Raw genomic sequence first — 15,986 nt, 5'->3', positions numbered from 1 at the left:
GAGTTAGCTACAACTTCTATAAACTGTTTGGAAAAGAGTGAAAATAGTTGATTACAAGTAAGAAGGTGACTCCCAAGCCTGCAAACGCAGCAGCAAGTTTACCTTGAGTTTCCTCGGCAATGATTCGCACAGCTACTAACGATTGACACATGGATCTGCATAATAAAAATGTACAGAAGAGTAGCATGAGCACACCACAGCGGTGCCCAGTAAGTATCAAGACTAACCTCGGTGGAGTAGTGACGAGGAACAGTCAAGACACCTACCGATCTAATAAACTGTACAAATATAATCATAGGAACAACGGAACATGATGTATACATATAAAAACTACACACTATGGCTAACAATACAACAGTTACAGTAAGGGAAGAAAAAGAGCAAGTAACAGCGGAAATACCATAAATGACATAGGAGAGTTAGCAAAATCACAAACCCAAAACCTAAATCACAAATATAGTAAAGGTAAGCAATAACTCAGAACCTATGACAGTGTTCACATCAAGTCTTAGCTAACGGACTCCACGAAATACCGAACCTCGTACAACTTACAGATCATGCGTCCCAATACCTGAACCCTAACACTTGGCATCTGGTGCCCCCATCACAACTCATGGGCATGTTGATAACTCACTTACTAATAGAGCTACTCTCACATATATGACAAGTAGACGAGGGTGTACATCTATACTCAGCAATATCAGGAGAACTTTATATCCAAAATGGGAGTGTTCAACTACGTGTATGCCTGTGCAAGTGCTTTAACATAGTTCCTACCAGCTAATAAGCATAAGGAAAAGAACGGAAGGCATGTAAGATGTTTTCTCACAACTTCCACGAGATAAAACTCATACATGTAAGTGTACCACAATACATTATCAAACAGAAGAATGCCCCCTGGCAATCACAAATAATCACAATTGTCACACCTCCTTTTTTCACACCCTGGAAGAATATAAGGGAGTTTTTCTAATTAAAGTGACAATAATCAAAACGAAATTATTTATTCAAATTCAGAGTCGCCACTTGAGATAATTTATGGGGTCCAAGTCACCGGTTTAAAATTCTGAATCGAGGAAGTTGACTCTATCTATGGTCCGCAAAACATAGAAATACGGGTAAGGAATTTTGTTAACCCGAGAGAAGGTGTTAGGCATTCCCGGGTTCCGTAGTTTTAGCACGGTCTCTCAACTATTATTAATTCGCCTAATTATCTGATTTATTAAATATTTAAAACCTATGTGCATTTTATTCCTTTTAATAGCTTTTAACATTTATGGAATTATTTTCTGGAACAAGGCACGATGTCGTACACTTGTCGTTTTAGTACACATTGCAAACCGCGTCGCATGAAATACACCCGCGATCTATAACATGTTTATTTTATTATTATTATCCAAAAGTTGTTATGATTGGGTCACATGAAATGCACACCCGAATTTGAAAATTAGGTATCATGACTATGCCATGGGAACCGTACCCATAGCCACGATGATTCATTTACACGCCTAAAAGTTTTCCTAGCCACGCGATGACAGCCTAAGCATGCTCCTACTCGATTAGAGCAATAAAATAAAATAGTGAACTCGTAGTTCTCAAATTTTAATCACGTTTCTTTAAAATCCCAACTCCACAGCACATTTCAATCATCAATAAACATATGTTACATCTAAAACATTAGAAACCAACAAAACACAACCTGAAGGAAAGCAAATTAACAAACAAACAAAATAAGGGAGAATAATCAAAAATATGTTAAGAACTATTTAAATATTCAATTAATCCCTCTTCTGCCAACTAAAGGACACTAATGTTGCTCACTTAATTCTCACAATCACAATCTTTACACATTATATGCTTAGCTAGATGATTAACCTTCACAAAAAAAAACTCATTATATTCTCCAAATTTCTCCAAAACATTGACCTCCTTTTATAATTGAAATTTAGAGAATGAAATAAGGGACTATGGCAAGGCATGAGAAATAGAGACTAAACCAACTTTCAAATCTGAGGACAATAACTCAACAATATCCATGGCCTACACAATATAGCAAAGATAATTCCTACATACGCCAATCATACATACCGCTTTCTCGTTCAGGAATTTCTTAAGATTAAGGTTCGAAAGGACGAGGCGGCGTCGAATCAAGACTAGACATGCAATGCTCGTGATTTCAACCATGTCTTGATCAGTTCACATAATTCATCTGCTTCTGCATTTGGATTCACTTCCCTATTTTTTTCTTTTCTTTCTTTTTTCTTGGATTGAGACTTCTTCTTTGGTCATCTCGGACTATTTAACTTTTGCAACTTTAACTTGAATTGAATTCTGAAATGACTTCCCTTGTTCTCCAGGTGGGCGCTTGATTACCAAAACTTGAACTATATTCCCTTGTCCTCCAGGTGGGCGCCTGATTGCCGAAACTTGAACTGTATTCTCTTGTTCTCCAGGTGGGTGCCTGATTACCAAAAACTTGAACTGTATTCCCTTGTTCTCCAGGTAGGCGCCTGATTACCAAAACTTGAACTATATTCCCTTGTTCTCCAGGTGGGCGCCTGATTGCCGAAACTTGAACTGTATTCCCTTGTTTTCCAGGTGGGCGCCTGATTGCCAAACTTGAACTGTATTCCCTTGTTCCCCAAGTGGGCGCCTGATTGCCAAAACTTAAAATGTATTCCCTTGTTCTCCAGGTGGGCGCCTGATTGCCAAAGCTTGAACTGTTGTCCGTTGTTCTCCAGATGCGCGCTCGATTGCCAAAACATGAACTGTATTCCCTTGTTCTTTAGGTGGGCGCCTGATTGCCAAAACTTGAACTGTATTCCTTGTTCTCCAGGTGGGCACCTGATTACCAAAACTTGAACGGTATTCCCTTGTTCTTCAGGTGGGCGCCTGATTGCCAAAATTTGAACTATATTCCCTTGTTCTACAGGCCCCAGGTGGGCGCCTGATTGCCAAAACTCGAACTATATTGTCTTGTTCTCTAGGTGAGCGCCTGTCACATCTTCTTTTTATACAGCCGAGGGTATATAAGGGAGTTTTTCAAATTAAAGTGACATAAATCGAAATGGGATTACTTAATTTATCAGAGTCGCCACTTGTAATAGTTTATTTGGTGTCCCATGTCACCAGTTTATTTTAAAATCCCAAATCGATTAAATTTTTATTTTTTATAGTCGGCGAACCATAAATTCTAGATAAGGATTTCTGTTAACCCGGGAGAAGGTGTTAGGCATTTCCGGGTTCCGTGGTTCTAGCATGGTGGCCTAAACTATTAATAATTGGCCTAAGTACCTAATTTATTACATGTTTTTAAACTATTGTGTATTTTAAACTTTATAACTGCTTTTAATTATTTAAAACTGTTTTTAGGAAGATTCAACGTTATTTAAAACACGTCTTAAACCACGCTACATGAAATACACCCGCGGTTCGCGACACGTTCTATTTAATATCGTTGAGAAATTGAAATTAGGTTACATGAAATGTACACCCGGAATTTAGAAATCACAACTATGTCACGGGAACCGTACCCGTAGCTATGATGAGTTATTTAAAGAAACGCGCCTAAAGAAACTATGAAGGATCGAATTTAGAAACAACATTTGTGAGGGCCATGGATAATTTAAGTGATGGCACACCTCGAATTTTTTTGTAAGAGTTAACTAGTTTTATGAGAGACATGAGTTAAGAGTTTTGTTTGGCATGGTACACCTCAATTGATTTTAATAGAAAGATTTGTATTAAATAGAGTAAATTAAAGGCGCTTAAGCTTAATCTAAATCGAAATTCAATCTAAAATCACGAATTGGTATTGGACAACATGCTAGCAATTGGTTGTTTTTGAAGAGAATCATGGCCCAACGGTGAGCCCAATATCTTTCAAGAAAACTTGAAGAGGAAAGCATGGTTGAAGGAACTGGGCTCAGAAAACAAGCCCAAAAATGAGGGACGCTCATGGCCATCTAAATTTTAAAACGAGTTGGCCCATATTGGGCTCATATTAGGTGGGTCCAGTTGCGACTGGCTGGGCCAATCTACCCTTCACGCTTTGAGCCCAACTTACATGCTACTCACTTTGCAAAATTGCAACCGGAATTATTTCTAGTTAAAAAGAAATATCGAAATTCAGAAATCAAAATACAACTCCAGTGTTGAGAAATAATTGCAATACACATGATTTGCATACATACATTCATACCATAGCTCATAAAAAAAATCTTACTATTGAGCAAAACTACTTGGCCTAAAGCTTAGACCCAATAGCCCAGCCCAGACCTGTCAAGACTTGTGTCTATCCTGGCTATTTTTCAGGTCTGGCCTAACTTGAATCAGAAAAAGACCTTTTGGTTTTAAAGATTGGGCCATTGTTCGACTACACTTCTGAGAACATGATAATGAGATGACTACACTCCTAAGGCAAGCAAGAAGCAAGAAATTGATTTATTACAATACTCCAAATAAAATGAAATGCTTTTCAAAATTACATTATAACCTATTAATACATTAAGTAACTATGGAAAGGAAACTAATCTATTACAAGTTCTTTATGATTAATAACCTAAATATATGCCTTGCCTCTTTTGAACATGACTTGTCCATCAAAGCTTGATATCATCTTGTATTATAGTAGCAGAGTCCAAATCTTAACTTTTAAACCTGCTAATTTGGTCAACTAGTGACCAAATCTATAGGTACTAGCCCTAAGTTCACTAACATCTTTGTAGCCATTCTCATACCCAAACAACAAGTATAACACACAGATTTCAGTACACTATCAGCTATCATATCTAAATTTAGGCTTTAACAGATGCTGATTTAACCAATCAATGGTCAAATCTACAAGTTATGGCCTACTTAACTTTAAACAATGCAAGCATTATACTAAAATCACTTATAAGCAAGAAGGGCATGAATAACAGCTGAGAGAGCTGAAGTAAAGAAAATCAATAGAGAGTTTCAACTCATACAAATCCAGATTTCAACATTCTAAGAAGACTACATAATCAAAAACCAAACAAGTGCTCATGTTAATACACTTACAATCAGAATAGCTAAGGTCAAAAAGATTAATCAAATAATGCCAAGGGAACACTCATTCATTAAACATCTCTTTGCAAATTTTGACATTTTATAACTTAAAAAAACTACATAGGAATCTGAAGCAGTACCTTGAAGAGTGAGAGGCAGCAAAGAAAATAAAGAACTATATAGGTAGAAAATCCAAAAATGGAACAGCAAACAGGGGCAGGCAACAACAGTAGTGAAACACAGCACAACACAACCTCAGATCAACCAGTATTCCTAAAAAAGCAAAACCCCAACAGTCTTGAAACCATAAATTCTAGCCAAACTCAATAAAAACCCTCTACTTCAGACCATGTTTTCAGCAAAGAAATCCAAAAGAAAGAGAAGTTTTTGAAGGTTTTATAAAGTATTATGAAATCTGATCTTTTCAGAAGAAAGGACCTTTTTTGTGCAGTAATGATGCTAAATGCTGTTTTTAGAACTTTTTCAGGCTGAGAATAATGCTCCAAAATCCGTGTGGGAGTGATAGAAAGCTTTCTTTATATAGAGTGCCCAAAAATAGCATCTAGGGAATATTCTACCCTAAATTCCCTAGCTAGTACAGCATTTTTGCAGAGGATAAATGTCCAGCTGTCCATTTTCAGCATCTTTTAAAATTAATTTGGACAGCTGGTACACTTTCTAGAACCTTCAGATATTTTCCTAATTAAAAAGCCCTAAATTGCCATTGTAAATTCTGCTTATTGCAGTTCTTACCTAGACTTTCTTTGTTTAGATAAGTCCCTAAAGTTTCTATTGGTTTCAAAGTATGACAAACAAAGGCAAACCTAAAAGGATTGGGGATTTGAATCAAAAACTAACAAGTGGATGCAATTAATCAGAAAAACATAAACATTTAACTAATGAATCCTAACAATGCTGAATTCTAAAACCTATGGTGTCTATAATTAAATAGAATCACAAAGGCTAAAAGACTTTAAATCAATTTGAAACTAACAAAGGGGGAAACAGTTAAACCTAATTAATATAATTCATGTAATTGCCTAACAGACTTAAACAAGCTTCGACCAATTTGCTAAACAAGAACAAATAGTTAAACTAAGTAGCTGTGAAATAAAGAAAATAAAGAATCTAAAAATAAATATCCTAAAATATGCCGCTAATGGAAACAATTAACATAGAAACAAAATAATTAAAACAAGGTAAAAATAAGCAAAAAGAAAAAAGAAATTACCTAAAATTGGATTTTTGTCATGAACTCGTCTAAACTTCATAAGGCATAAATGAAATTTAATCACCATTAATCGAGTGTTCTTAACAAGAACAGTTGACCAATGGATATTTTGGTTCATTTGACCAAACACTGATCAAGAGAAGAAGAAAGAAAAAATTAGGGATCTTCCGGAATCTGAGATTTAAAATTCGAAGAAATCGGGGCTGATTTGAGAGGGGATAATGGTGGTTTGGGGTTCAGATGAGGACAAGGATCATAGGGTGTTAATTTGGGGCGATTTGGGATAGTTAGGTTTTTTGGTCCTGATTTTGATCTAAGATTCGAGCAAATCGGAATGGATTCGAAGAAAGCCAATTAGGGGTTTAGAATGAGGAGGGGATGAGGGTTCTATGGTGTAAAGATTGTGGTGTTTGGAGTGCCAGCGCCGCCGTGGGTGATTTTTGGCGGGCGGAGCCGGTGAAGGAGTCCTAGCCAGATAGGGTTTGAATCGTTAGAGAGACGAATGAGAATGAAGGGGTCTGATGGGGGGTTTTGTCTTTGGATAGTTATACGGAAAACGGGTGGTCAGTTCTGAGCCGTTGGATCAAAAGAATCCAACAGCTGTGATGAGATTATGATGAAACGGGGTTGTTTGGGAATGGGGGGACCTGGACCGAGTGGAACAAATTTGGGCTTGGATCTGGGTAACGGATTTGAGCATGAATTAGCCCAATTTCAAAGATAAAGACCCCTTAAAATCAAACTCTTTTATTTCCCCTTTTCTTTTTTTTTTTCTTTTTTTTTTGAAATTATAAATCCTAAATTATCTAAATTGTAAGATTAAACCAATTATCTGAGTATAAAAATTATAAACATCATTTAATTCTAAATTAAAAAGAGAAAAATCAATAAACTAAAAATTAAAAGACAAAAAAATGTAAAAATGAGCTATTTTTGTGATTTTTAATTTTCTATAAAGCAAATAATTACTGATTAATCCTAAAAATGTAGAAACAAATCCTAAATGCAATGCATGATATTTTGGTATTTTTCATAATTTAAATAAAAAATTAAACATGCATAGAAAAATGCAATAATTAAGAAAATTCTACAAAATTTCCTAAAATGACAAATAATTAACAGAAAACCTATTTTTGGGGATTTTATAGGAGTATTTCGTATAGGGAAAAAATCACTTGCTCACAGCTACCCCTCTTTGCTCAGAAACACGAAGGATTTTTGGGCAAAGACAAAATGAGCAATTTTTGCCAGATTGAAACTTCATGGGAAGCATTTTTTGAAAGAGCCTGACCGAACCTTGCTTTGGAGGTTTTCTACATATCATTGGCTATAAAGGAATCAGGTCAGTGTAGTTTTGGAAGTTTTGGTAGCTGGAACTACCGGGAAACTGTGATTTTACTGTCGTTGTTGTTGTATCTGCTTGCTAAACTCCTTATTACACCGAAATGAAAAACAAGAAGCTAAACTAGCTAAGCCTATCAACTACGAGTTACAAGTTTCCTATCTATAAACCTTCTAAAGTTTGATCTTGAGTCTTGGATGGTTCTTACTGCAGACTCTGATCTGAATCTTGATGCTCGTTAGCTGCAACCTCTGAATCATTCTTCTTCAGCTTTTCGGATCAAGACAGGACATTTGAAGCTTGTGACTTCAATCAAATTTTGAGTGGTCTGCATCTTTTCTCCGCTTCTGTACCTTGAGTTCAACTTCTTTTCTCGTTTCTTATTTTCTTTTATTCGGGTTGAGACTTCTTCTTTTGGTCATTTCAAACCTTGTGGCTAGCTCACGGTGAAAACCTATTTAGGCACCAATGCAAACAAACAAATGAAATTTTTTTGCCCCAGTTTTGCTAGAAAAATTTCGTGAGTTATTGTAAAAAATCCAAGCTATTTCTTTATTGAAAGCAATAAAATCAAGATCGTGTATCCTTGGGAAAAAGAGATTAGGGAGTGGAGCCCTATATCTATACTAAAATCAACAAGGGAGTGGAGACCCTATGTTGGAAAAAGAGACTAGGGAGTGGAGACCCTATGTATAAAATAAAATCAACTAGGGAGTGGAGACCATATGTTGGAAAAAACGACAAGGGAGTGTCGCGCCCCACTTTCTCGCGAAAATCGGGTTTGTGACATTTGGGAGGACAACTCGTTCCCTTTCGGGAATTGGGTTTGAATTGAAGAGTCACCACCTAATGATTAAAGTGCATTAGGAAACTAGGAGGGGTTTGTTTCGAGTAACCAGAGATTGGGTAAGGGCTTGAAATTCTCCCAAGGGGAAGGTGTTAGGCATCTCACAGGATCCACTAGTGTGGTTCTCGGCTAAACTATTGTTGTAACTTAAGTGCAAATAACACGTAGGCAAATAAAGGCTTCAAATAATAGAGGATTTTCACGTAATGGTTACACATAAACAAAAGTAAGAAAAAGGAACTAAAAGAGTTGATTTTCTTAAAAGAAATGGTTTAAAAAAAGATTTAAAAGAAACAAAGAAAACAAAGGAAGGGGGGGTCCTAGGTTTATTAATAATATGGATCACCCCATACAATATCCGGTAATCACTCCTCAGTGAGAGGCTACATGTGATGTTCTTGCGTGGTCATCATATCCATATCTACCCTTCCCACCCCGTTAAGGTATTAAAGCGCAGATCGGTCTCGTTTACTTATTGCATGCTAGTACCCGCCCCAATCCTATCAGCCCCAGAGGTACTTGGGACTACTATTCCTAAAAGGGAGGAGAAGTCGGGTTTATTTGTGGTTTCAAAGGTAAAAATACTAAGGCGACAAGCAAAAACATATATATAGCAAGTATGGGGAAGCACATAAACAAATAAGGCTCAAACAGACCTCCTTGAATCAAAGAAAAACATATAGTTTAGCATGTCTTACACGTACTGATTAGGGTCTGATTAAACTTAAAAATTGGGGTAGACTGATTTATTGCATATTTCAGATAAGAAGCCCGAATCAGGCCTCCCTGCTGGTTGTAGTTAATAAAATCTGATTCAGTTCATAAATTGTCCTATGGCTTGCCTAAGTGTTAGACGAAAACTTATAGGCATGATATCTACTGATTTAGAAAAGATGAATTATACTGATTTTAGAAAAGGTTGTCAATTATTCAGGAAAGACGAGTTTTGACAAAAGATCATAAATTCTGCAGACATTAGACATTGTTGTTACTGGTTTTAGACTTATAAGCGAGTGAAACATTTCAGACTTGGTTGATAGTTCCTATTGGCATGCTTTCCATGCGTTGCTGATTTTAAAAAAAACTTTTGGACATAATAAGAATGCAGAAACCCTATAGGCATGACATCTAATTGTAGTTGATTTTTAGAACCTATAGGTATGGTCTCTACATGCATATGCATAAGTCACGATATCTACATGAAATTGTAGGGTCCCTATAGTCATGGTATCTAAATGAGAATGCTGAAGTTCCTATAGACGTGGTAACTAAATGAGAATGAAGAAAATCATATAGACATGGAGACAAAATGCAAAAATCCTATAGGCATGGTAGCTATATGAAAAATGAAGAAATTTTATAGGCATGGTAGTTATATGAAAAAATGCAGAAATCTTATAGACATGGTAGATGAATGAAAAATGCACGAATCTTATAGGCAGGTTATCTACCCTTTTTTACATGCATGGTTACCCTTCACTTTTCACTAACCATCCTGAAAGGTTATTACAAGTTATTATAGTCCAAATAAAATAAAGAAAAAATACATCAGAAATTGAAAATTACAACCAATGAGAGCCTGATTCAGACTTCCTGTCTGAAGTATGAAGTAAACCAACTCCAAAGATCATGTTTCAAAGCCTTTCTCCTACTTGGGTATGTCAGAGTTCCCTAAGAGTTTCATAAGAACTCCGTGTAGTGCTTACACCTAAATGTATCACCATATTAAGCCAAAGTGCAGTATGGAAGGGCCAGCCCTTAGGCATCCAAGTTCAGAGGGAACTCAAAGTCCCATGGCAAGACTCACAAGAGGGGGGGGGCAAAACTTAGAAACTAAGAGAGAATGTAAGTGCAGAATTCTGAAAGGGGAAAAGGGAAAAGGAAACAACACACATGGGGATATAGGGAATGAGGAGTTGCAAGAGATAAAAAAAAGCAGGCTAGTGGGCATAACCCAACGATGCTGGCACAACCATAAGCCTACAGGAACACATTGTTTAGAGGTTAGGATCCCATAAGGGATCAAGTTCAATCCATAGACAATAACTTGTATATTGCCCTGTCTTAAACTGTAACTCAAAGCACATAAAGGGAAATAGGGAATAGGGATTCATAGCAGAAATAATCAAAAGGGAATCAACATGCTAGTTTAAGTATTTAACTCTGCAGAAGTAGTAAAGTAGACATAGATACAGAAAGCTGTAAGTAAACACATTGTGGGGATGCTGAAATTTAAAATTAGAACATACCAGTTTCAAAGAAACAAGTAGAGAAAAATGCAGTAGTCTGGCAAAAACCTCAGCACAGACAAGAAGAGAGAGTTACATTATGTGAGTAAGAGTTCAGAAGAGATTGTGAATTGTGTTGTCTGCCGTGTGAAGAAAGGTCATGCCCTTTTATAGTCTAAAAACCAAGTAGAAGTAAGGTAAGAAATAATTGAAGAGCTGATTGTCAATCAATTACACAAGACTCCCTTTAGTTAAGGGATTCAGATTCAAACGGGTATAAACCAATTAAGGAAAGAAATTAATCAAACACTTTGTGCAAAGTAGGCAATTAGGGGTGAATACATAAAAGTTATTTAAGGACGGGGTTTTTGAAATACACGGTTTGTGCGAACAAGGTAAGAAGATCAATTAACAACCAGTAAATCAAAAGGGTTTGAGATTTTGTATGAATGAACCGGGTCAAAAGATAGGAAAGGTTTTTAACTTAAGGGAAATCAGCAAACAATGGAAAGGGAATCAATTAGACCCATATTCAGAGGGAAGTAGGAACTAATCACAAATTCAGAAGCTATTTTAAAGGGAAGTCTATCATATATAAGGAGCATACAAACATGTTAAGCATGAAGGAAGACTGTAATGTCATTGTAAAGTCAGTAGAAAATCCAATATAGAAAAGTTTAGCAAAAGTTCAGAGTCGTATGAAAGCAAGAAATGGGTCTGAAAGAGTTAGGGGTTTTGAAATAAACCCTAAGTTCAATCAAATCACATAATCAAGCTTGGAGGAACCCCCAAATTCTAGGGTTTCCACACTGAATCAAGTACAGAGATGAGAAGGCAAGTAGTTGAAACAGGCTCAGAGGTTTCAGAGTTGAAACCTCTTACATGCTTCATTCATCAACAGAAACTCATGAGAAAAACATGATAGCAAAGTAACATGCGGAACATAGTAGAAGCACTCAAAAGAAAAACACTGATAGGAACAGTAAAAGAAACATGCTTAAGAGATTTTTTAGAAGAAACATAAACAAGGCTTAATAAAAGGAAAATAAGGAAACATAAGAACTTAGCAGGAAAATACAGTAGGAGAAACATGCTAGAACATAGTAGAAGACAAAAAATATAAGAACACAGTAGAAAAGCATATGAGAGCATAATATGGAAAACATGATAGAAGAACATACAAGCATGGAGTATATAAAACTCAGTAAAAGAACATACAAGAACGGAGTGTAAAAACTCAGTAGAAGAACATACAAGAACGGAGTGTAAAAACTCAATAGAAGAACATATAAGGTAGAATAAAACATAAGAACACACTAGAGGCAAATAAACACAAAAGACAAAGGAGAGAAAGTCAGAGAAACACTTAAACATTTTCAGAAAACCCTAGATCGGAAACAAAGCGGTTTTAAAAGTAATTTTTGAAAGAAAAGTTAGGGAAATCATTTGAAAACACAAGGAGAGCACAGATACACAATGGATATAAGAAAATCGGAGAAAACCTCTAAGGGTTAGGGTTTCAAAAGAACCCTAGAAGTGAGATAGGCTTTGAAAGGTCACCGATCTGAGTCGGATAGGTCAGAATCAGGCTCAAACCACAATGGTACGCCGGAGTAAAGCCGGAAATGGCCGTGGAACCTTGAATCGACTGTAGTCTAGGTGCAAACCTTGGAGGTCAGGCCTCGAATCTTCAGGTATCAGGCACTCCCAGAGCCTGAGAAGCCATGGATTCCGGTGGGTTTCAAGGTGAAGGTGGTGGTAAGAGGCGGTTAGGGTTTGGAAATGCTTGAGAGAGTTTGAGAGAGTTTAAGAGTTCAGAGGCAGATCGTAGGTGAGAAATGAGAAGGTTAGGGTGGTCGTTTAGATTAAAAAAGGTAAGAGTAAATAGGGGCTGTTGATCTCAGAGATCAACGGCCAGGATGAGAGGGGTCTGGGTCTGGTAGGATTTAATCGGGTCAGGGGCGGGTTTAAATTAAAATTGGGTTGGGGAATTGAGATTGGGAATTGGGTTTATTTGGGGGTCAAATAAGGCTAAAATTGAAATAAATGGGGCTAACATTTAAATAGCCATTTTTCCCTTATTTATTTTATAAAAATAGTAAAATAATTTTGGAAATAAATTAAAGGAAATAATAATTAATAATATGTAAATATTAAATTAAAAATACTGGAATCAAATTTGTAATTATAGATACAATTAAATCTTAAAATAGGCTAAAATTGCAATCATATGCAATTTAAGTTTAAAATGCTAAATAAATCTGTAAAAAATGTGCAAAAATTACCTTAGTTATATTTTGGTATAAATATGAGAATTCAATAAAGGAGTTACCAAAAATTATAATTTGGGAAATAATTATTGGGTTTTTCTGCTAAAATAAGTTGATAAATTGATTTAAATTTTTTTTAAAAAATGGAAAAATAATAAAACTCTTGGTCATGCTTATATATGCATACATATGCTATTTAGAAAGTATTTTGCATATGAAATATATAAAGGGAAAAAACTGGGTATCAACAGGGAGTGGAGACCCTATGTCTTAAATAAAATCAACTAGGGAGTGGAGACCCTATGTTGGAAAAGCGACTAGGGAGTGGAGATCCTATGCCTAAAATAAATTCAACTAGGGAGTGGAGATCCTATGCCTAAAATAAATTCAACTAGGGAGTGGAGACCCTATATTGGAAAATCAACTAGGGAGTGGAGACCATATGTCTTAAAATAAAATCAACTAGGGAGTGGAGACCCTATGTTAAAAAGGCGACTAGGGAGTGGAGACCCTATGTTGAAAAGGCGACTAGGGAGTGGAGACCCTATGCCTCAAATAACTTCAACTAGGGAGTCAAGACCATATGTTGGGAAAGCGACTAGGGAGTGGAGACCCTATGTCTAAAATAAAATCAACTAGGGAGTGGAGGCCCTATGCCTAAAATAACTTCAACTAGGGAGTGGAGACCCTGTAGACATGTGATTTTTGATCCTCCCCAATATTTTTTATATTTTAGCATGTAAATATTTAATTTAGGCCTAATATAGCTATTTCAACTATTTTTAACTTCTTTACTTTATTTTCGTCATAAAAATGGAAAATTACGAAAAAATATATTTTTAGCTTACGTATCTTTCATAAATTTAAATAAAAATATACAAAAATAGTACTTATTTTTATCTTTATATAATTTTGAAAATAAAAAAATATATAATAGTTTCATGTTAGCCTTTGGCATGGGGTAGTATTTTTATCTTACTTTAAAATGAGTCAATTAAGGTGTTGGATCATAATTTTAAGAGTTTTAGAACCCAATTCTTGGCCCAAATCGGATTAGTCCATTAAGCCTAGGGACCCTTCTAGACTCTTCTTTGGAATAAAAAAACAAATAAAGAGGACCCTAAGGACTTAACACAAAAGACATAGGGATTAATGAGCAAAATACACAAAGATACACCTAGATCTAGACTATACCTATAAATTAGTGCTTAAAAAAATCAAAAAAAAAGGGAAAAGACAAAAAAAGTTGAGAAAGGCTGCACAGACAAATGGCGGATCTGAGAGGCCCCCCCTCCCCCCTGAATTTTTTCTTCTTCACACCCTCACGCCAAAAGCTATAGATCCCTCGTTTTGTTTTTTGCTTCATCTCCGGCGAGTCAATGCAAAAAATCTAGCCAGTCATCGGACCCCTTATGAATCCTTAGAGCTCGAAGTTTGCTTTATTGGCAAACCAGTGGTTTTTCCAGCAACTCATTCGACCTTTTCTTTGGATTTCAAGCTTCTTTGCGTTTCAGCCTTGCTCCTCCATTTGGTACTTCTGAAAATTTAAAGGAGTTGTTGTTGTTTGTTGTTAATGTTGTTTGTCTGCCGACCTCTCTTGTATGGCGTCCCGTTAATTAGAAATTGACTGAATCCGACCTGGGTTTTGAGGTGATTTCCTGGGTTGTTTTGATGTTCTGTTGTTGCTTCTCACTCGAACAAGAGCTGGGATAAATCCTTTCCGTTTTGATTTTTGTTTTGGTCAAAATTCTGTTATTCCTATGCAATTAACCTCTGTTTTAGCGTTCAAGCTTCTTTGCATTCCAGATTTCCATTTGAAGTTCGAGTCTGCCGACGAGAATGTTTCTGTGCTTCATTTGCTTCCGAATTTTGGCTTTCGAGTGTGGTAATGGAGTTAAGTCGAGGATGATTCCGGTTCAAGTTTCTGGGGAGGTTCGACTTGAGACCGTTGTTCTTCGTTTCCGGTTTGAGGTTTGAGTTTCAATTTTTTCATATACATGTTTTTGAGTCAATTTAGTGTTTGATTGCATTTGGATGTTAGATGTTGTTGTTGTTCATGTCATAGTAGAATGTTTGAAATATTTGCTTCCATTTGTTCATGTCATTTGTTAAGTGTTTGAAATATTCTTCTATTTTTTGGCGTGTATGGTACTTAACTGTTTGTATATTATTTTCAAAGAAATTTCCTAGTATGATTAGAAACCAATCCGTTAGTAAACTAATTAAGAAGAAATAGCAGAACTAGGGTTGTTGATATAGTAGTAGGTACAGGGGAATCTTGTGGATGATTTGTTGAGATGAGTCGTAGGGTTTGGGATTGTTTGCTAGTTTGCCTTTCCTACAACCAAATCTATAATCCATTTAGCAAATTTCATGGCCCTCGCAAAATTGCAAATGCGCAATTGCTTTAGGCGCATTAGTTTAGTAATATTACCTTCTTAAATTCGTGTGCGCATTTATGTGACCCAAATCCAAATCTCAACAATGTTCAAATATGTCGAAAGCCACGGGTGCATTTATGTGGCGTGGTTCGAGGCGTGTTTTAATAACGTTGCAATTTTCTTTTTAAAAATGAATAAAAGCGGTTAATAAGTTAAAATTGAACCATAGGCTAAAACATGTACTAAAATCAGATAATTAAGCCGAATACAATAGTTGAGCGACCGTGCTAGAACCACGAAATCCGGGAATGTCTAACACCTTCTCCCAGGTTAACAGAATTCCTTACCTGGATTTCTGGTTCGCGGATTGTTAAATAGAGTCAATCTTTTCCTCGATTCGGGATTTGAACCGGTGACTTGGGACACCATAAATTATCCCAAGTGGTGACTCTGAATTTCAATAAAATAATCCCGTTTCGATTGTCACTTTAAATTGGAAAAAACTCCCTTATATACTCCCTTCCAGGGGTGTAGGTAAAAAGGAAGTGTGACAGCTCTGGCGACTCTGCTAGGGATCGAACCCAGAATCTCTGGTTCAGGGTTCAAGAATTCGAGCTTAGATGAATTGTTATATTTGGTTTTATCTGTTATCTGAT

Source organism: Nicotiana sylvestris, chromosome 8, assembly GCF_000393655.2.
Source record: "Nicotiana sylvestris chromosome 8, ASM39365v2, whole genome shotgun sequence".
Classification (NCBI taxonomy): domain Eukaryota; kingdom Viridiplantae; phylum Streptophyta; class Magnoliopsida; order Solanales; family Solanaceae; genus Nicotiana; species Nicotiana sylvestris.
This window is presented reverse-complemented; position numbering follows the sequence as displayed.